Raw genomic sequence first — 21446 nt, 5'->3', positions numbered from 1 at the left:
GTGTTACTCATGTTTTCATGGAAATGTGAAAACACTCTGAATACAGTCAGCACAACAGTGACCATTTTTGCAACTGCTCATTGGCTTCTGCTAACACTGAGTTACATCTGCAGAAGCCACTAACTCAGGTGTAGCTTCTGAGCTCTTTTCTAGGATTTTCCAAAAATACGGAGAATGTTGATGGTTGTCCAGATGCAGTTTTGATGACACAGGGCTAAACAATTTGTTTATGCTGGGACCCAAAATATTGCAAACACCAATTAGGTATGTGACTGATTAAGCAAGGGGGAGAGATGAGATAAATCACAGCACGTGGTTCTAACAGGCCTTAGCAGAGCAGAGAGTAAAGTGAATCCTCCAAGAAGGCTACAGAGGATTCAGGTCCCACCTGGCGATCAAAACAGTGCCCAGTAACACCTGCACAGTTTGAATCCAGCTGGAGCCACAAGGCTGCAAAACAAACAGGCAGTGTGAACAGGGATAAATGCTCAGTTAACTAGAGGTCATCCCTTAGTGTCTAGAGCTATAAACTAAGCATTTGTGCGGTAATCAGGTAAGAAATGGTATTTTCTTCTCTCTGGGTTAGCTCAGTTGCCTAATGTCTATTAATTAATTCATGAAACATTGTGTTATAATGAGAAAGCACTAAGTAACCAAAAACTACAGAATGGTTTGGGTGTTGGAAGGGACCTTGAAGCCCATCTCATTTCAATTCCCCTGCCACAGGCAGGGACACCTTCCACGATCCCAGGTTGCTCCAATCTCCATCCATCCTGGTCTTGAACACTTCCAGAGATGGGGCATCCACAACTTCTCTGGGTAACTCATTTCAGTGCTTCACTACCCTCTGAGTAAATAATTTCTTCTTAATACCTAATCTTAACTCTCCCCACTTTTAGTTTAAAACTGTTCCCCCTTGTTTTAACACTTTCTGGCTGTATAAAAAGTCTCTCTCCATCTTTTTCTAGAAGCTTCCATTAAGTACTGAAAGGCCACAAGATCTGAAGTGAAACTTCAGAAAATTTGGCTTTACGAGAGGCAGCAGGAGTCTGTGCAAGCAGAAGACTAACTGGTCTTTTTTTAGATATTCACCAGTGTAAACTGAAAATGTTACCAGTCAGCTTTCACCAGGGTAAGGCTAACATGAATGAAGTCATGAAAATCATCTCAGATTTAAACAGTCTCCTGTACTTCAGGCTTTGGTTCAGGATTTTGGTTCTCTGCACACACAATGTGATGAAAACATATCCTTTTTTCAATAAAAATACAGCAATCAAAATACAAATATCCCTGTGCAGCAATGGAAACCTCATAAACATCACAGTCATGGTTTCATAAGAGGCAGCTCAGAAGGAAAACTGACTAATCTCAGCTCATTGCCCAAGTGCAGAGAAACAGAAAAGTAAACAGAATTTAAAAAAAAAAAAAAAAAAACAGGTTCTGATCTCTCCAAGACAAGGGAAGCAGTGACTGAACTGAATAAGCCCTGCAGTTCTTAAGTGCTGTCTAGCAGCATCTTAACTGCTCTTGGCACTTGAGGAATGAAAGCCACAGTTCTTGAAGGACTGTCACGTCACCCCTTGACACCTATAAACTATTCTGAGGCTTAATTCCTCACCGTTTTATTGTGAAGATAATTACAGACCACATAAACTCAAGAGGCAGGATAATTTCTGGAGCCATTAATACCAGGTTTCAGCTGTGCAAACCAGGAACATAATGACAGGGAGCTCTCATTCTTCAAGGCATGAACTCATGATGAGACCTCACAAGAGGCAGAAGCAGCAAATCCAATCTTACAGCCTGTGTGAGCACCTTGTAACATAACTGCTTCATGAGCTACTGCTTTTAGAGTCATACAATCATTTCAGTTGGAAAAGACCTTTAGGAACATAAAATCCAACCATTACCCCAGCACTGACAAGTCCACTACTGAATTATCTTCCCAAGAGTGATAGAGATCATCTCTCTTGTAGACAGTGGTAAGGTCACTTCTCAGCCTCCTTTTCTCCAGGCTGAACACCCCCTGTTACCCTCAGCCACTCATCCAGACCCTTCCCTAGCTCCATTGTCCTTCTTTGAACATGCTCCAGCATCTCAATGTCCTTGTTTTTAGGGGTCCAAAACTGAACAAAGGATTTGAGGTGTGACCTCACCAATGCCCAGCACAGGGGGATTCCAGGTTTCAGTGCAGGACGAGGGCAAAGGGAACCTACACCTCCACCACCCTGTTTGCTCAGGACTGTTGACATTGCTCTGGGGTGGCATGAACCAGCTGGCTCCAGATGGGTGGACTTTGGGCAGGTGACAGAGCAAAGGGCTGAGTCACACTCTACACCTTGAGTTCTGTCAAAAGCCCTTTGGCTCTCAGAATTAGAAGCCAATTTTGGCTAACAACCTGAATGGACCTGAAAATCTGCCTGTCTGGGTGCCAGTCACAAATTCACACAATCTCCTGCCCTTCTTCATAAAACCTTCTTGAGACTTGTTTGTGTCCAGATAAAATATCTTTGGTTGACTAGCCACAAGTTCACATTTGAAAAAAACAGAAGCATCCCAATGCTTTTAGGGGGAAAAAAAATAGGTATCAAGGGACATGGGCCATTTTGTACAGCCATTAAAGTTCCATTGTAATGACAGCATGTGTTGGGGGAGGGTGGGAAGAAGGATAAACAGCAGTTTCAAGTCCAGAGTCTGGGTCTCCCACCAGATATATCACCCTGAGGCTGAGTTATGGGCCAAATGTGTAAAAGTTGAGACTCATTTTTCATGTCCTGTTTATAAATGTCCTGGCTGGGAGACCTCACCTGGGTTTCTGCGTGCTCAGTGTTGCTTCAAGCACAGCCTCAGGCTTCCCAAACCCACGGCCACTCCCAATCAGGAGACACCTCAGAGAGCTGCTGTGTCAAATATCATTAAGTCTGAAAGCAAGTCAAAACAATCCCAAGGGCTTCTGTCCATCCAGAGGGAGAATTACCTCTTTTTTTTTTTTTGTTTTTAAATCGAAGCTTTGAAAGGATTTAGGAGCAGCAGTGTTCTCTGGAGGTTTGTATAATCTAGCAATCCCCTTGTTTCATATAAAGCAATTCACACTAGATCTGAACACTGGCAAACAGTCAGCTAAATCCATTATCGCATGATAATGCTCAAACATTTCATTAATTCCTAACCAGCTGTCCTCTGCTCCCTTACCCCTTTCATCATGCAAACATTTCTTTAACTGTCTGAGGGAGGGGAGAAGGGAGGATCAGCCGCAGCCTCGTAAAATTCCTTCACCCGCTTGGCCTGCGGCAAGTTATTTCTTTTGACACGCGTGTAAAATAATATTGGGGGTGGTGTTTGTTTGGCTTGGCTGGATGGTGAGTTTTCATAACAATTTGGTAAGCCAAGTACCTGTGAAATGGAGTACAGAGAACTCATGGCAGCTTGCTGATGAGCCTGCCGTCTGGTTGATTAACATCTCATTAAATAGGGAAGACCCCTTGCTCCAGCATCTCTGCCAAGACACAAAACAAGGTGTTTGGAGCAGGATGCTGCTCTCCAGTGGTTTGAGGTCCTGTAGGTTATTTCTGTTCTAAAGTCCTCGGGTACTCCATGCCAAACAAACCGAGGGTAAGCGAGGGTAAGCAAGGGATCAGTACCTTGGGGGGTTGTACAAGTACGTGACTCACTGAAGTGAATACATGCACGCCAAGAGACAGAGAGAGATTTTAAGGTGACTTCTGGATGCTTTATTTTAAAAAAGCTCCCCCTGAAGTGCCTCAAATCCCTATATGTTGCCTTGGGACTCTCCAAAGAACAGGATTTGCCACCCTGCTGAGGAGGGACCCGAGGGGAGCGCTCAGGGGTTGTCTCCAGTCCTGCTCTCAGCCTCATTCCAGGGGCTTTTCTCCCAGTCCCTCTCCCAGGCAAACGTAGCACACGTCTGGACAGCACATCAGGCTCCTGACTGACACTCATTTCTCCCCTGCCAAGACATGAGAGTGCGTTTATTTATTATGGGTTAAATATTTGGAGTTGAGTAAGAACCTCAGAGGGAAAAGGTGGGTCTGTTTCCTTGGATTTTTTTTTCTACCCCCTCACTCAGGATGAAAAATCATATTTTTTAAAGTAAAATGTTTTGTTTATGGAAAATCCCCTTTCTGACTTTAGGATCAGCTAAAAGCTGAGAATTAACAACTCCTGAGTGTAAATAACATGAGGAAATACAGTGGAGAAATATCTGGACACGTCTGGACATGTCTGGACATTGCCAGAACGGGTCTAAAATGTCAGGCTGAGGTAAGGATCACACTTCACCGCAACAGCAGGCAACAAAAGGACTGAAAAAGAAGTACTTTAAATTTTTTTTCAGTTATTTTAAAATGAGGTGTCAAAACGTGAGGTAGCTGGGGCTGCCACAAAGGCATGGGTAACAAGAAGCACATCTTAGAAGTTGTAATGATATCTTGAGATCTTTTCTTGGTATTTTAGGTGTGTTAGGGTCTCAGAATTTCCACTAAAGTCATTAAAGACTTTTTTTCTTACCACAGAGCCATTAGACATTTCTATAAGTATAGGTATATTTTTTTTTCTTCTGTGGAAGAACCTTTAATGTTTTATTCATGTCTATCACAGTTTTGATACAATGGATGTTTTGCTGTCAAGAATAGGAGTTACACTGGGCTATTATGGGTGTGTATCCTTATCTTCACCATTTGGCTACTTAAGATAATTATTTTGCCACTTTTTGTGTTTATAAACATCAGTAGTACGTCTTAAAAACCATCACTCTTTGAATGGACTTTGGACATCCTCACCAGAGGATGTTTAATTTAGTGAGTTGTGCATGATTGGTCATGCATACTTTTCAGCCCTTGGTCTGAATTAGCCTAAAACCAAAAACATATTGATAACAGCATTATAGAACAAAATATTGTTCACTTTTTTTTTTTCTTTAGGACTTGTAACAGAGTCTCTCTGTTAGATTCAAGATTCATCTTGCTTTTTAATAGATGTGTACAGTTCTTCCATTTTGCCTTCTGTGGTTTTCCTTTTCTGAAGTCTGGTATGCTTTGCGGTTTATTTATTCATGGGTTGTAGAAAAAGAAGTTCACCATTAAAAAAACTTGTTTTGGAATATATACTTAATGGTGTGTCAAGAAACAGAAAACAATTACACTTACGCAACATAACGTGCAATTTTACATGCCACTTGCAGGCTGCTTTATGTATCCCCAGTTTATGTAAGTAATGAAAATTAAATATCATGCTAGCCTGCACAATGCAGTCAGCACAATTAAAGCTAGGAGACTTTAATTGGGAATAAAAAAAACACACACCAGTGCTAAAAAAACACAGTCTTTTATGGCAAGTTTGCAGAGGGTTCTTCCAATTTGGCAGGGCTGCCATAGGGAATGAAGTGTTTAAATGTCCTGAGAGTCACTGGGTGCTGTGTGTTGGGGGTTGTGTTCTGCAGATGTGACAAATACATAATAAATGCCACATGTCAACCTCTCCATGGTGGCCTGGCACATACCCCATCACAGGGCTGGGCTGGACATGAGGAGAGGCAGCTCATGGTCTCTGGTGGGCAGAGCAGCAGGGGATGGTGGGGAGGCAGGATGGGACCTTGACTGCAGCTAAACATGAGGAAAAGGCATTGTTCTCCTGCATGATGAAGGACAATTTCAGCAACTTGGGGCCACCACGTTTGCAGTATTTCAGGCAGAGAACAGCACCCAGTCCTGCACTTTCCAAGTTGTTGGTTTGCAGCTGTACTTGGCACAACTTTGCCTGAGAGGAGCAAGGGGTCTGCGCTCTGTTTCTGTGCAAATGCCCACTACCTTGGCAGGCACAGGGCAGGCAGAGCCTCCATCCACCCTCAGGTTGCCACACGTGCTCCCTTTCCAACCAAGAGCACCTCTTCAACCCAGGAGTGGTCCCAACAGGTTCATCCTTCATCCTTGGGCAGAAGGAAAAACTCCTGCTACACAAACTGTGAAATGAGATGCTGGAAAGAAGCATTTTAGAAAGGAATCTGAGGTTCCTGGTTGATGGCAAGGTGAATATGAGTCAAAAGTGTCCTGGCACCCAACCTTGTCCTGGGGCCACCAGGCACAAAATCACCAGCTGGGCAAGAGAGGGGATTGTTCTGCTCTGCTTTGCTCTGCACTGGGGTGGCCTCACCTTGAATATTGTGTGCGGTTTTGGGTACCACAATATTAAATAGAAAGGTATTAGAGAGCAACCAAAGGAGGGTAATGAAGATGGTGAAGGGCCTTGAGGAGATAACGAATATGAGAAATGGCTGAGGACACTTGGCCTGCTCACCCTGGAGGAGACTGAGGGGAGACCTCATTGCAGAGGGAAGAGGAGGGGCAGATCTGATCTCTTCTCTGTGGTGACCAGTGACACCACTCGAGGAAATGCCCTCATGTTGTGTCCAGGTTTAGGTTGGATATTACAAAAAGGATCTTCACCCAGAGTTGGGTGCAGTTGGGCACTGGAACAGTTTTCCAGGCAAGTGGTCACCGCACCGAGCACGGAAGAGCTTAGGGTGTGTTTGGACAGCTCTCACAGGCACGAGAGTTTGTTTGGATTGTTGGGGATTGTTGGGACTGTCCGGTGCAGGGCCAGGAGTTGGACTCGACTCATGAATATTCCGTGTCACTCTGTGACGCTGCCGCTCTCCAGCACCGGCCCCGCCATCGCCCGCCTCAGCTCCCCTCATGTGGGCATCCCTGCGGCGCCCGCCCGGGCGCCCCCGTAGCCCGCCCGCCGTCACCCAGCAACGCCCCCCGCCCGTCCCCTACCCTGCCCCGAGGCCACGCCCCTCGTTACATATTCATGAACCCGCCCACAGCCCGAGGGCGCCGCGCCCCTTGATACATATTCATCACCCACACCTCGCGTACCCCCGGGAGGCCACGCCTCCATCGCTGCATATTCATGACCCCGGGGGCGGGAGGGGGCGGAAGCGGAAGCGGAAGCGGGTGCCGGTTCCCGAGGACCCGGTATAAAGCGGCCGCCGCTGCCCGGTGCCGCCGCGCTCGCGCCGCCGTCAGTGACCTCGTCCCTTCCCTCCTTCCCTCCCTCATCCCCCCCGCCCTCCCCGGCGCCGCCGCCTCCCCCCTCCGCCGCACGGAGCAGGTCCCGGGTGCTGGGGGAGACCCGGGGGCAGGTAAGGGGGGCGGCGGGAGCTCGGGCTGTGAGGGGTGTCCGGAGGGGGGACGGCGTGTGGAGGCGAGGGGCGGCTGAGGAGCTGTGGGTGACGGGGATGAGGGGCTGGTGAAGGCGGGGAAGGATTTAGGGTGAGGGAGGTGAGGGGCTGGTGAAGGTGAGGAAGATGGGCTGGTGAAGGTGAGGAAGGGTTTGGGGTGAGGAAGGTGAGGGGCTAGTGAAGGTGAGGAAGATGGGCTGGTGAGGGTGAGGAAGGTGAGGGGCTGGTGAAGGCGAGGAAGGGTTTAGGATGAGGAGCTCGTGAAGGTGAGGAAGGTGAGGGGCTAGTGAAGGTGAGGAAGGTGAGGAAGGGTTTAGGTTGAGGGGCTGGTGAAGGTGAGGAAGGTGAGGAAGGGTTTAGGTTGAGGGGCTGGTGAAGGTGAGGAAGGGTTTAGGTTGAGGGAGGTGAGGGGCTGGTGAAGGTGAGGAAGGGTTTAGGATGAGGAGCTGGTGAAGGTGAGGAAGGTGAGGGGCTAGTGAAGGTGAGGAAGGTGAGGAAGGGTTTAGGTTGAGGGGCTGGTGAAGGTGAGGAAGGGCTTGAGGTAAAGATGAGAGGTTTGGGGTTAGGGGCTCTTTTTGGGTGAAAGAGTGATGGGATTGGAAAGGTGAGAGGATTGAGGAGCTTTGGAGTGTGGGTATGTGAAGTTGGGAAGATGGGAAGACAGCAAAGATCTTGGGGATGAGGGACATGTTGGGCTGCAGAGGTGGAAACTGGAAATGCCATGTGCTGTGGTGACAAATCGGGTCAAAGGAGATGTTGGGAAGGGATGAGGAATGAATGGAGGAATGAGTAAGGTGATGTTGGAGAGGCTTGTGGGGTGTCTGAGACAGCCACCTCTTTCTCATCAGAATTCATTAAGCGCCCCTTTAGGATTGTGTTGGGTGGAGACTGCGCTGGAAGAGGACTTGACAAAGGGACCAAAGATGGAAATTAGTGTACCTTTTCAGGCTATTAAACTTCAGTAGCCTGCCATTTGAATAATTCCACGCTTAACCTGTCACCTGATCTCAAAGCTTTATCACAAAACAATTGTGTCTCTCCTTGCCTGATATGATGGTACTGGGGAAAGAAATTACTTCCAAATTTGCTGTTAAACATCCATGAATGCAGCGATCGTGTTATCAGTGATTTGCAACTCTTAACATGCCTTAATTTAGCACCTTTAGCAGGTGCAAAAACTCTGCTTGACCTTGAAAAATATTCTCTCCATGGGGCAGTTTTGTGTTGGAGTGCTTTGCCTTCAGTATGCTCTAGGTACAGAGGGGAAAAAGGAGGGGAGGAAAAGATTTTGCCGAGGCTCTGACTTGGCACGGGGTGCAGTGAGTGAATCAATGTTTCTGGAGCCTGGCTAATTCAGGGACTTACAAATGGGAAAGCATAGGAAAGATATTGAATGTTAGACAGAGGAAATGCTTTCTCCTTCAGGAAAAGAGATGTTACAAGAATTGAATCTACAAGGAGAGGCAGCGCTGGGTACAGAGCACAGCCAAATACCTGCATCATTATGGGGATCTGTGGGAAGGAATTGCACTGTTACAGCATGTATCCTCTCTGCTCTGCAAAAACTGCTCCAGCGTGAGCTGCATCATGTTCCACTGCTGTGATCAGACAGTGCTACTGAAATATTTAGTGAAATATGGCTTGAGCAGGTGCTGGAGCTCAAAGAGTGAGCTGGTGAATACTTTCTGCTTCCCTCCCCAAGTCAGGCTTTTTTGTAAATGTCTGGCAGAGGGGGGTTCCTGATGTGACTGCTCTGGTGTGGCTTGTGTGACTTCTTCCCTCCTACCAGTACTGTGAAAGATAAGGTCTTCCTCACTCGGTTTGTTTAGTGATTATAGTGGATTGATGAAATGTTCAACATGCCTAATTTTTCCCTTCCTAAATAAGGGAAGACGTTTCAGACAAGAGATTAAACTATTTACTTGACACTTTGGCTATAAATGCTTACAGAAATGCTTTTTGCTGGAAGTTTGAAAAGCTAACACTACCTTAAACTCCTAAAGATGCATCCAGTAGTCTCTGATGCATCCAGAAACATCTGTGAGTTCCTGTTTATGTCAAAGGTAGTGGCAGCTGCTGTCTTGGAAGTGAGATCTTAATTCCCCTATTAATGAGATTAAATTGGATACTTAAGGGAGTTTTCATGACAAAATAACAACTTCCATGATGTAATGGGTGGGATCAGTGGAACAACTTCTATTTTAGTTAGCTATTTGTAATGTCAGAGGCTGGTTTACATGGGTTGGCTTGTGCCTCTCCGAGCAAGTAAATGATAGCAGTTCTTGTGTTCAATTATGTATGACCGAGGCATCTTCAGCAAGAGGAAAATGTGTGGTTCTACAGATAAACCCTCCTGTGTAATTGTGGGTTAACTCCTGCAGGAATCTGCTGCTCTCTGGGAGTCTGTTGCTGAGAAAGGAATGAGCAGTATCTGCTGACGTGATCTTGCTTGGATGCTGTGGGGACTGCCTGCAATCAAGGGCAATCCTCCCTCTCCAAGCTGAAATATGCCTTAAAAAATGAGTCTGTTTTAAATATAGTTGTATTGTACTGCCTTGTGCTGACAAGGGAGATTGTTTTCTGCTGGAGGTGTCCTTAGTTAGTCATGAGAAGGAGGCAGGAACACTGACTGGCACCTGGTGAACCTGCTGCTCCTTCTGTGTTGTGTGACAGCAGAACTCAAGAGGTGCAACTTTGTCCATGCCTTTTCAGTGGGGTGCACAAGTGGAATATTTTCGTGGCTTCCAGTGGAGCGTGGTGTAACTCTGACTGAAACAATGCACATGCTTGTGTGTCTAAGTGCATGTGACCTTAAGTTTTCACACTGAGGCAAGTGTTGAGCTTTCAGAAGTAACTGCCTTGATTCCTCCAGGTGGAAATCCAGGCTCTGAGAGAGCAGGCTGAAGTTGGACCTGTCTCACAGGGCTGTGACCTCCAAGGTTAATTGCCTTTAAACTCACTCCAGTCCTGGCAGCTAGAAAGTTAGGACTTGGTAATATAATGTTGCTGTGCTTGTATGCTGAGACAGGAATGCATGGACTCTGCCTCTATCCCTGTATAAACTTAAATGGATCATTTGTAAAAGCAAGGGGGATACTAACATTGGATGGTACTTGCAGAGTAATTCATCAGTGAACCTGCATCTAACGTTTGAAAAACTTTCTTGCAGTCAAAATATGTCACCAACTGAGCAGCTTAGAAAAGATGTTGAAGCTTTAGGGGTCGTGAATTCCTGGGTGGGAACATGATGGCTGGAATGACCTGCCAGGTGATGCCTGTAGTTGTGAACACAGCTGCATGTAACACTTCAGGACTTTCAGCAGACACTGATTTAAGCTATGAACAGTTCCTTTACACAAGAGCATTTGATCTTGTCTAGCTTAGTCTGTAAACTCTGCTTGTGATGCACTGCTTATTTGAGCACCTTATGACTTCCTGCAGCAATTCCTAGAATTGAAAGCCAGTTCCACTGGCAGAATGTGGGCACTGCTGCTTGCATGGTAGGCAAAACCAGTGAAATCCTTCACATTGCTCATCACAAGAAGCTGGAGCTAGCAGTTGCTTTTGAGCTTTACTTGCAGTCTGTAACTCCTCTGCTGCTCTAACAACATAAGCCATCCTAAAATAATTTCATCAAATGATCAAGCAGTATCTGTTGAGCAACAGTGTATGTGTGCTGGTGTCATGTTTGACATAAAAACAAGCTTCACTTGCCCTTCAAACTGTCTGCAATGCTATAGGCTACTTTTAATAGTGTAAAAGCACGCTGAACAGAGGCAGAGCTCTTGAAGTTGAAAAGGAGCTTTCCAGCTGATCTGCCAGGAGAGCCCTGTGGAAGTGACAAGGCTGTCGTGACGGAGGAGGAAGCTTTAGCAGCTTGCAGAGTAATGAGTAATATGAAGAACTGTTTGTGCTGTGTTTTAGTTTTGCAAGGGTCACTCCCATGACCTTTATATCTGTAATACTTGCAAGATCCCAGGCTGTGACCTGTTCCAACTATGGGCATAAGATTCATCAAAACTCCAACAGAACAGCTTTGTGTGCAGTTGTTTCCCTTAGAGATGGCTTAACTGGTCTGATACCTGTTCTGTTGGAGCTCATGGTCCTTCAGCTTAGTGTCAGCCTTACTGAACACTTTGATTCAGCAGTAGTCCATTGACTTGGGGATTACAGAGTGCAGAGAGCATTGCTTAGCTTAATACACCAGCATTAAACATGGTGTGAGTGAAACAATACTTTTCCTAAGCAGAGCTTGCACCTGCCCAGTAAGGGCTGTATCAAGTCCAATAAACTTTCTAGCTGTTGTGTGTTTAAAGCTCCCTGCAAAACCAGAAAACAATCCAGTTGTCAAAGTTGAAGCAGAATGCTGTCAGGATGAGTGACACCATGTGTGTAGCTTGACGGCTGATGTTTCAACCTGAGAGTCACCTTTCAGGCAGGAGATCCTGGGCAGCACAGAAAGCGAGCAGGGAAGCAGACACTGCTAAGCTGCGGAGTGTTGTGAAGTAGGGACTGTGTGCTTTCAGTAAGCTGCTGCTGTCAGGTGACTTTTACGGTCAGCAGCTTATCAGTTACCCACACATCTTGCAGTTGGGTCACAGCCCTGCCCAGAGAAACTACCCAAAGCTTCCACTGGTAAACAGATAATAATATCCTGCATCTGGGACTGTGAGGGGCTCTGGTGTCCAAGCACTGAGTAATTACTGCTCTTCTAAATAACCTGATTACTCTTTAGTGTGGTAAAGAAGCATAATATTCCTCCAAGTGAAACAAGGGACTCTGCATGAAAAAGAGCTGATTTCTTGCTGTTAAATCTAGACCTCCAAAAGAGTTGTCCAAGACTGAATTTGCCTTGAGTTAAAAGCTGGGCTTTGGGCATCTCAGTGATGGGTTGAGAGCACTGCAGTGTCTGAGCCACGGAGTGGTTTGTGCTGTGACCTAACTGGCACATGGTGGCTATTAACTAAAGCCCCTTCTTGCTGGTACTTCCAACAAGTGCTGTGCAGTCATTTAGACTGCAGCTGGCATACGGCTTTGTAACAACTCGGGACAAGCAGCCAGGTTTCCTCATCAAACTTGCTCTTGGCAAGTGACCCTGGCAAGCATCAGGACACAAGGCTTTTGTTGGGTAATGACTGGGTTTGGCTTAAGAGCTGTTCCTGACCTTGGTTTGGCTCTTGCTGGGATGTATTCTGCTCGAAACATGAATCTCAATCTATAGAGGAAGGGAAGTTGGTCTCTACAATGTGGACCACTACCAAAACTTAAACCCCAGTTAAAGATGGGGAAGACTTGATTTCCAGGACTCCCATTTATGGAGGCTAAAGACTATTAAACTTCAGCTTTAGGAGACCTGTCTGGCCTGACACTTCAGGCTTGACTCAATCTCTTTGCAGTGTTATATGAAGACTGACTAATCTGGTGGCCTGAGGTATTCTGGGAGAGGACTGAGACATACTTTCCTTGCATGACTGAAATTGTCAGTCAATAGCTGCTGCTCGTGTAGCAAGGCATAAAAGGGTAGGTGATAAAGCTTAGTCCTAAGAGCAAGCCAAAGATACTTTTAAGAAAATTCTAGTGTGTAAGTGGCAGCAGGAAGGTGTTACCCTGAATTGTTTTGCTGAACTCTATTTGAAGTGGATTTTGTCAGTATTCTGGGGAGAGAAGGTTGGTTCTCTCAGCAGAGTGGAGAGAGGACCTAGTTTCCTCATCTTGTTTTAAATGAGAGCTCTAATGTTTTTGTAACTGAAATTGAAACCAGTGTTATGCTGACCCTGCATATTTTCTATCCTCTGCTGGCTGGCCTGGACTACTTCTGCATGCAGTGTAGTTCATTTATTTTGGAGACTTGAAAACAAGCCATTATCACCCTTCAGTGCCAGATAAATAAATGATCTAACTGGGGGCCGAACCCAGTGTTCTTTTACAAAAGCACAACGGCATGTCACTCTTATCTTCTGCATTCTGCCCTTGAATATATGATCAATCTTTCTGGACCACATCCAGAAACCGGTGGCTTAACCCAGCAAGCGATGACTGCAGAGCAGTCAGATTTCTGTGCCACTTAATTTTCTATCATCACTTACACACAGCAGTCTTGTGTGTAAGTGATGATAGAAAATCAGAATACGTTTAAATTAACACTGTTTTAACCTACAACTTCCTTATCAATCACATGGAGGCACAAATAACAGAAACAGGAATCAACTCTTAAATAGTCTTGATGCTGGATCTGTGCCTCCAGGTAACTTGAGGGGGTTGATTTTTTTGTTTGGTCTTTTTTTGGGGGGGAGAAGGCAGGGTAAAAAATATTCCTCCTATTTCATGAGGGGAATATCTGAGCAAGTACACTGGCCTGAGCAGTCTGGCTCCGGGTACTCCCAGAGGAGTAATTTGACAGTCTGAACTATTGCTCCTTAGAGTAGTGTGGCTGGCCAGCTAACTCCCAAGAGTTCAAAAAATAACCCAAAACAAATGCACAGCTTGCTTTAACACCAGCACTTCTAGTGCACGTCCCCTTTGCTGTCTGATTCGTAGCTGGAGGAATCAGCTTGTGATGTAGGCTTGGTTTTTTTCTTGGCTCTTGTTCTGCTTCTAACTTTGGTGTAGAGGGAAAAAGCTTCCACTTCTCAGTGCACAGGTGCCCTAATAGTTTCCAACATCACAGCACTTCCACCTCCCTAAAAGTCAAATTCCCTTCAATGAACTGAAAAAAGAGAGTGAATGGGCAGTCACCTGTTCCCTTCATGTTCCTACAGTCATTTCTGGCCTTACAGTTGGAGCTTTTTCTGCTCCTTTGTTTTCAAATCACCTTTCCAATTTGTCATCTTCCAGGTACAGCCTGTTCAAAACTCTCATTATGCAGCTGCTTAGCAAATCTTTCAGTCTGCTGAAGAAATGGAATTGAATCAGATGAGGTGTGTCCCCTTCCAGGCAATTGCTCTGGAATAGTGTGCGTGACAGTTCAGGGTGCCAGTTGAAAATAAGCCTTTTGACCCTACAGCACTAGTGGGATCTCTAATCTTCTTTGTGTGCATATGACCTGGACACTACCACGGCTGTTCAATTGTGTAGCAGCCCCTAATTAATCTGTATATAAAAGGGTTTGGGTTCCCATACAGTGAATTTTGTGGTAACATCAGATGCCTGTATGTCTAGTGAGTTTGGTATTCTATTGTTAGTAAGTCTTTTACTGGTTAGGAACAGCAGGGTATATTTGTGGACAAGTAATAGCCTTGGTGTGGTGACTTAAGATAAAGCCTCACTACTCTGTCCCAGGGTATTCTTAGCCTGTGCCTGGCTAGATCTCTGTAACATCACTTTGTCAATGTAAAACCTAATGAGTCTCAGGGATGTACAGCATAAACTTGACTCTGCTCCTTGAACAATTTCACTGCATCACCCTACCTCTTTGTGGTAGAGATACACTAAAACAAAAATAACCCCAGTGCTCAAATACTGCAAACTACGAAACATTCATCAGACTACAAACTTTTAGCTCAGTCCAGCAGCCCAACACTGCGTGGCATTTCCCTCAACTGCACTTAGTAGTTTTCTCCTCCTCATTAACTATGCTCCTAAATTAACACATTCTAAGAGATCAGTTCCAGTTCTTTGTGAAGGCTGGTTACTGAATAACTGGGTGTAATTAATGCCTGAATTTATCACTGGTACAATACTGGCTACACTGTTCCAGCCTCTTTAAGAAGCTCTTTGTCAACAGACTCCCTGTCTGGGTGGCTCTGTGAGGAGTCTCTGTATTGCTGAGTATCTCCCTTGCAGGATCCTTCCATGAACCTGCTGAGTTGCCCTGATTGTGGATCACAGCCTCATTCTGTCTGTTTGAAACTTAGTAACTGATGTGTCCCTGATGGCCTTTTCGGACCTCTGAAGTTTTGGGGGCTACCCAGTGATAAAGCCATGCTGCTGAGTGTGCCATGGTCTAACATCTATACCAGGGAAAGCTTTAAGTCCCTATGTGCAATTATTGTATTGACTGGATACACATACACACACACACACAAAAGCTTACAAAATTCTTTAAGTATTTTTAAAATTCTTGAAGTATCTTTAAGAATAAGATTTCAGCTTTGCTGCTGTCAAAATGATTTGGAGATCTTGCCCTAAAAGATGGGATAAGAAAGCTGCTGCAGTTCTGTGCTTCAGGCATTCACAGTAAAATTGCTTTCTCTGTGAAAAAAATAGTCTCCAATAAAGAGGTGTTGGTAGTGGTTCTCCAAGCTTTAATACTAAAGGTGTATTTTCTAATAAGGGTATGTGTTTGAATACTTCAGCTCTGTATTTATAATACCTTCACTATGCACTGTCCTGTCCTTGCATCTAAATGAATGTGGTCAGGGTGGGTGCAAATGAAAGAACACTTGGTTAATCTCCAGTGGCAGCATTCAGTTCATTAATACTGCATTTCCCTCTAACTTAGTGGAAGCCTGCCTGTGTCAAAATATTAAATAAAAATGGGTTCCTTATTTTTGCATTATTGACTGTCCAGCATAATTTTTAATTCTTACCTGATGCAGTTATGCTCATGCCATTATAATACTTCATTTTCTTACTCACTGTTGATGTAGGGATTAAAGAACTTCCTTTCTCATTGTCTGGGTAATACTCATATCTTTTCAAAGAATGAGAATAACAAGAACACTGGCCAATTCTTGGCTTTCACCAGAGAAATTTTTAAAATATTGGACTGGACTGAGAGGAAAGCAGGAAGCCAAGGCTGGAAATTTCTCTTCTCCATCCTATCTGATAAAGCAAGCAAGAGCCCAGAATTTTCCTTTATTAATTTGTTGGCCTCACAGGACAAACTGGAGCTCTGAGTTGCTTGAAGTGAGCAGCTAAGACTAAAGCTACACAAATCTGTCTTTTTGCATCTGAAAGGGCTTAGGCTTGTAATAGTGCTGTGACCCTTCCAGCCTTGCAGGGAATAATGGAAATACAGCAGGCTTACATGAGCCATGAAGACATCCTACATTGTTTATATCTGGGCCTGTAATTTCATGTTAGAACTTTGCTCCCTTCTAAGACTTCCCTGTAGTTTAGGTGAAGAATTAAACTGTAGATTGTGCAGCCAAAGCCTGAAAGTCTGGGAAGCTTTTTTCATCAGGTAGGTGAGGGGTTTCACTCCCAGCATTTGTAGGGAGGATGTATCCAAAGTGACAGACAGGTGTCACTGCTCCCAGACTGGTGGGATTCAGCTGTGGCTGCAACTTTGAACTGCCAGTGCTTCTGAAATGGTTTAATCTCAGCAAATGGTCGTCAGGCCTGCTCCTCATGGTAGGGAGTTTTTAATAAAAAGCATATGAGAAGGCACATACATGTGTGCAGTTTGTTTTCTGTTCAGCAAAGAAATCTGGGATCAAGCCTCTCAAGATCCTACCCAGATGGCTGATTTAGCCCATGTGTCCTAAAGTAAACTGGAGTCTGTTTTGATTACATTGTTCTTCAGAAGGAATTCACATTTCATACCTGGGAAATTTGTCTATGTAAATTTCAGTTCCATGTTTTGAAGGCTGAGTTTTGCTCTCCTTGCCAGTGAAGGTTTAAGCCTGGTTGATGCTCATTGTGACATGACAAGTATTCTTTCACTAGGTAAAATACAGAATACAGTTGCACATTTTATATTCATTGTGTTTTTCCAGACTTCATGTATGAGTGGTGAGCAAGGGCACACAAAGTCCTCAGAGGAAGATGAAAAAGCTTTCATAGCAAAAACTTGTTTGAGTTATGCACACTGTTGTTCACATTACTACAGATAAGTAGGAAGAATTTTACAGGCACCATGTGAACTCTTTTCCTGCAGGTTTTATTTTTTCCTGATAAACAAAGACATTTTTATCCCCTAATTCTCTACCCCAATTAAGTTAACATAAACTGACTGCAGCTTGATTGAAAACCAGAATACAAGTTAAGGGTACTAGTGTGTCACATCATGGCTGATTTAATGCAGAATTGAAACTTAAATATCACTTTGGCTTATAAGGAAAAGTTTAAAACTAAATGGAATTATGCCTGTTTTACTATATGATCATATGTACTTCTCCAGAGAGGTCTACGGGTCAAAAGTCTGCTCATGTGTTTTGCAGAAATCTTTATATAGAGGCAATACATTGAACTTTGAAATTTGTTACTGGAAGAATAAAAACTTAACAGGATGATAAATGGATTTCACTTAAATGAGATAACAGGGATGTGGTGCCCCTGTATTATCTGTTAAATCTTGAGTGCTGTACAAAGCAACATTAAATTATTTCAAATCTATTTAGGCTCTTAAAACCTAAAACAGTTAAGGATATATTATGATTAACTGCTAATTGCTTTAATCGAATCTTATTCCTCCTGAAAATCTGTCAGGTGATTATTCAAACAATAAAAAAAATTGGTTTATTGCGTATGCTGGTCCTGTAATTGAAAAAGTAAAATGACTAAGCACAATGTTCTCAGTAAAGTCGCCAAAATAAAATACAGCCCAGAAGGGCAAGCCATGCATTTCATTAAAATAAGGTTCAGTAACCATGAAATTTATCACCCTAAGGGCTTCCTCACTCTGACAAGTGACTAAAGTGTAAAATGTCAAATACCTCTGAACTGACCAGCGACTTGCATTAAGATTTTGTTAGTCAAATGCTAGACGTACTTTCCTGTTCACAAGCTACAAGAAATTAATAGTTTTCTTCCTGTGTTGCTGCTGAAGACTCACACCTACACACACAGCACATGCAAATGTCTGTGCCTTTGTGGGCTCTGGGAGAGGGGAAACTGTGTGCTCACAAGTGAAGATGAAAGAGTGGCAGGGAGCAACCTCAGCTTGTAGAACCACGAGAAGTTGGTCCATGAGTGGGGCAAGGAGGAGTGAACCTGCTGGTTGTCCTCCCCATGATGGATAATAGCCCTTCTGTTACCCATTGCATCTAGAAAATATTCTCTAATTCTGTTACAGCTTGGGCCATTATCTTCCTGATGGAGAGATCATGTCATGCTGTTCTTTCAACAGCTTCTACATTTGAAACCCTGTGTCAAGACTTTGTTTAGAAATAATCTCATGCCCTTCAGACTTTGTAATCAAGTCTTCTGGTTCCTGTCCTTTTAATTATTTCCTCTTCCAGTTTTTTCTGCTTGGCTCAATTTGATGTACAGCATGCTTTGCTCACTGAAGTGTTTGGCTTGAATGTTGTTGTGCCTGATGAGGAATCATTTGTCATATGAGGTGATCCTCACCTCTAATGGAACATTAGGACAAAAGTGAGGAGATCTTTCAACAGAATGTACTGACTTGGGTTGTGCTTCTCTGCTGGAATCTACAGGTCTTCCTAAAAAATGTGCAATCCCTTCTCTAAACCACTGTCAGGAAGCAGTGTTTGAATAAGTATTTATTAGGTTTTTGGTTTTATTTCATGCTATGCTTTTGAATACTTACAGAGAGATCCCTGTTCAGTAAACCTGCTCTCAGTGCATGGGCTGATAATATTTCTGGACCAACACTAGAAAGCTCCTGAAACCCTGCTTGGGAATACTGTTTTGGAATATTCCAGTTACTTGGGAATACTCCAGCTACTCTTCACAGCAATATTTGTGGGAGTTCTTTTAATGTCCTTTGAGTCCAAGTGTCCCACTCACTTCAGTGATGGTTTCATCAAAGTTTGACAGAGCCTGAATATATTCAGGAATGCATGGCACATCCTACTGCTTACTAATAAGATTTGTGAAATCCTACGTGATTGCTAATTTATTAAAACCTTCAAATGTTTCAGAGTAGGATTTCCCTGGAAGACTTCCTGAGTGACCCAGTTCAGGCAATTCTACTTGTCTAGACTCAATTCTAAAATCTCTTCCTTCAACCAGAGGCCTATAACAAGCTATGCAGTATGCCAAAGTGCTCACACTTTTAGAAATTCTAGGCAAAGTTAATGTCACCAGGATAACTGCCAGTTGCTCAAAGCCTCATTCACTTCATATTTTTGCTTAACAGCTGTGTACTTCAAGCAGGTGTAGCACTTCAAATACTTAGGACTATATGCATTGCTATATGAAGGTAACAACTTTTTGTCTTGCTTTTCAGGGACTTGGGGTGGCAAAGTTGAATGACAAGTCTGTTAATTTCAACAAACTCTTATTTATAAATGCCTTGCAGACAATGAGACAGCAAAATAATTCAGGAATGAATGTTGTATCCCTTATCAATTCCACGTGTGATAAATGGATTTAGCTGGTTGTGATGTTAGAGAAAGGAATCTGTAAGTGTTAACTGTCTTCATGGGAACTGGGGTGGAAGCCAAGCCACTATCTTGTACCAGAATAAACTGATAAGAGAAAGTGTTCAGTTACAAGTAGAGCAGTTGTTTAAAGAAATACTCTGAAGATGTAAAACTCTTTGAAAAGTTGAGATTAGGTAATATGTGCAGTATTCATTCAAGTTACCTGACTTTAGTTTTGTAACTTTAACTCATCCCCTGGTAGACATGACAACTGTCCTCCTGGTCTCTCCCACTTCCTCCCATAGATGCAAGCCTGTGATTTCTTCTGCAGCACAGAAGGAGAACATCCCTTTGAAATTTATCTAGTCAGAAACACCAAACAGCTTCAGCCAGGTGTATGTGTGCTCCCATCACCCTTTGTCTGACCTCTGCCATTAGTGATACTCCTTGCTTGGGATGCTGCTGTGGGCAATTGCCATCTCCTGGAAGATAAACATCAAGACAGTTTTGAAAATTGAAAAATTTAATATATTATTGCAAGTAGAATCTTGCAATAATAAGTTGCAAGTTGATTAGGAGTTGACAGATCTGGAAATGTGACATCTGGAATACTGTGAGGTCAGGCTCAGCTTTCCAGAGGAGCAGTGAGAAGACTCTGCATCCATTATACTTTTAGGATCAGGGAACAGAAAGCTCTGAGAGCTTACAGAGCTGAGTCCCTGTCTTGTGGTGTGCCTGTTCCCAACAGCTGCTGCCAAACCATAAGATGATTAAACCACAGAAAAGAGTAGAGACCAAAATTCTTGTTCTGGTAGTTCTTCTGCTGTCTGAGCAGAGCAGCAGAGAGGAATCCAGACTGAATATGAGTGGAGCAAGATGAGGAAAAGTCAGTGATGGAACCACAAATTTTAAGCACTATTATAAAGGTATGTGGATGACAGATTATGAATGAGAGCTGTTTAACTTAACTCTCTTCATGAAGCCCACGCTCCTGCTAGATGCTATTACTCAAGTTTACAGAATGCTGCTGTCAGTCTGTTGAGATGCATAAGCAGGTAGCCTCAGAGCACTGAAGGCAGCATTCACTGATCAGCTCACAGTTTGGTGAGTTCTTCCTCTGTTCTGTGAATAGTCCTGCAGCTCCTGAGCTGAGGTCCTTTAATGTTAGGTGCCTGTTAGCCTAATTCTAAAGATGTATCTGAGCAAGATGTTACTGTCCCTGTTTATCCTTCGAATCAGCACCCACTCTCCAAGCTGTAGATGGTGTGCCTTTTAAAATTATTAGGAGATACTCAGTCCTGAATTGAAGCTGTAGCTGTTATTTACACTCAGTCTGTGGAGTCCCTTTTATGTTCCTTCCTCTGAAGATAGCTTACACTAACTGCACGTGTATTTTGGTGTCTCTTTAAACAATAAAGGCACAAAGCCAAATTTATCTTGTGGGCTGTTCGGGTTTCTACTTCTTTCTCTGGATTTCCCCCTTGGCTTGAGATTTCAGGATCTATCCAGGGTAATAGAATGAGCAAAAGAGATTGCTTGTTCTCTGAGTGCACTTTGCAGAGAGGATCCCATCCCTTTCTGAGGATATTAGATGTCTAGTAGGATAACCTGCCAGCTCAGCTGTTACACTTCAGTATCAAGCTACTTTGTGCACTTCAGTTCTGGTGTTTCCTTCATTGTTTTGCTCTTCACATATGCTGCTTTCAGTGCCTGCATACATTAAAGCAGCTCTGCCTACTTAGAGAAATACCTGTGATATTATCTGACCACAAATTCATTCTGCCTCTGAGAATGATCTGGAAAGGCACTCCAGCTGGTATGCAATTAGCCTTGCATAAAGAAACAACCACTAGATTAGCTTTGTTTTCTAAACAATCAATAGGCTGAACCTCTCACTGCCCTGCTCTTTATGTCAGCAGCCCTGTTTCTGTAGAATGACTCAAGTGCAATTACTTTGAATCTTACACCTAAATTAACATTGGCTGTGACTTGTTGATTTTAAATACCTTTTTAATGCAGAGATACTCTCCCCT

The 21446-nt window shown here is 43.8% G+C and overlaps 1 protein-coding gene across 3 annotated transcripts in view; it reads left to right on the top strand.

The window, feature by feature from the left end:
• The window catches only part of SLC45A4 (solute carrier family 45 member 4), an 85096-nt gene that overhangs the window by 15391 nt on the left and 48259 nt on the right, over positions 1 to 21446 (top strand). The window contains exon 1 of one of the 3 annotated variants that reach the window (XM_064398784.1): positions 6991 to 7162. The exons of the other annotated variants lie outside the window; for them this stretch is intronic. The gene's annotated coding sequence lies outside the window, so the exon portion shown is untranslated. Of the gene's footprint in view, positions 1 to 6990; positions 7163 to 21446 lie in introns of those variants that run through there. 3 annotated transcript variants of the gene reach the window in all.

This window comes from Passer domesticus, chromosome 1 (genome assembly GCF_036417665.1).
Source record: "Passer domesticus isolate bPasDom1 chromosome 1, bPasDom1.hap1, whole genome shotgun sequence".
In the NCBI taxonomy this organism is placed as follows: domain Eukaryota; kingdom Metazoa; phylum Chordata; class Aves; order Passeriformes; family Passeridae; genus Passer; species Passer domesticus.
The sequence above is the reverse complement of the archived record's forward strand: the minus strand, read 5'-3'. Positions and strand labels throughout refer to the sequence as shown.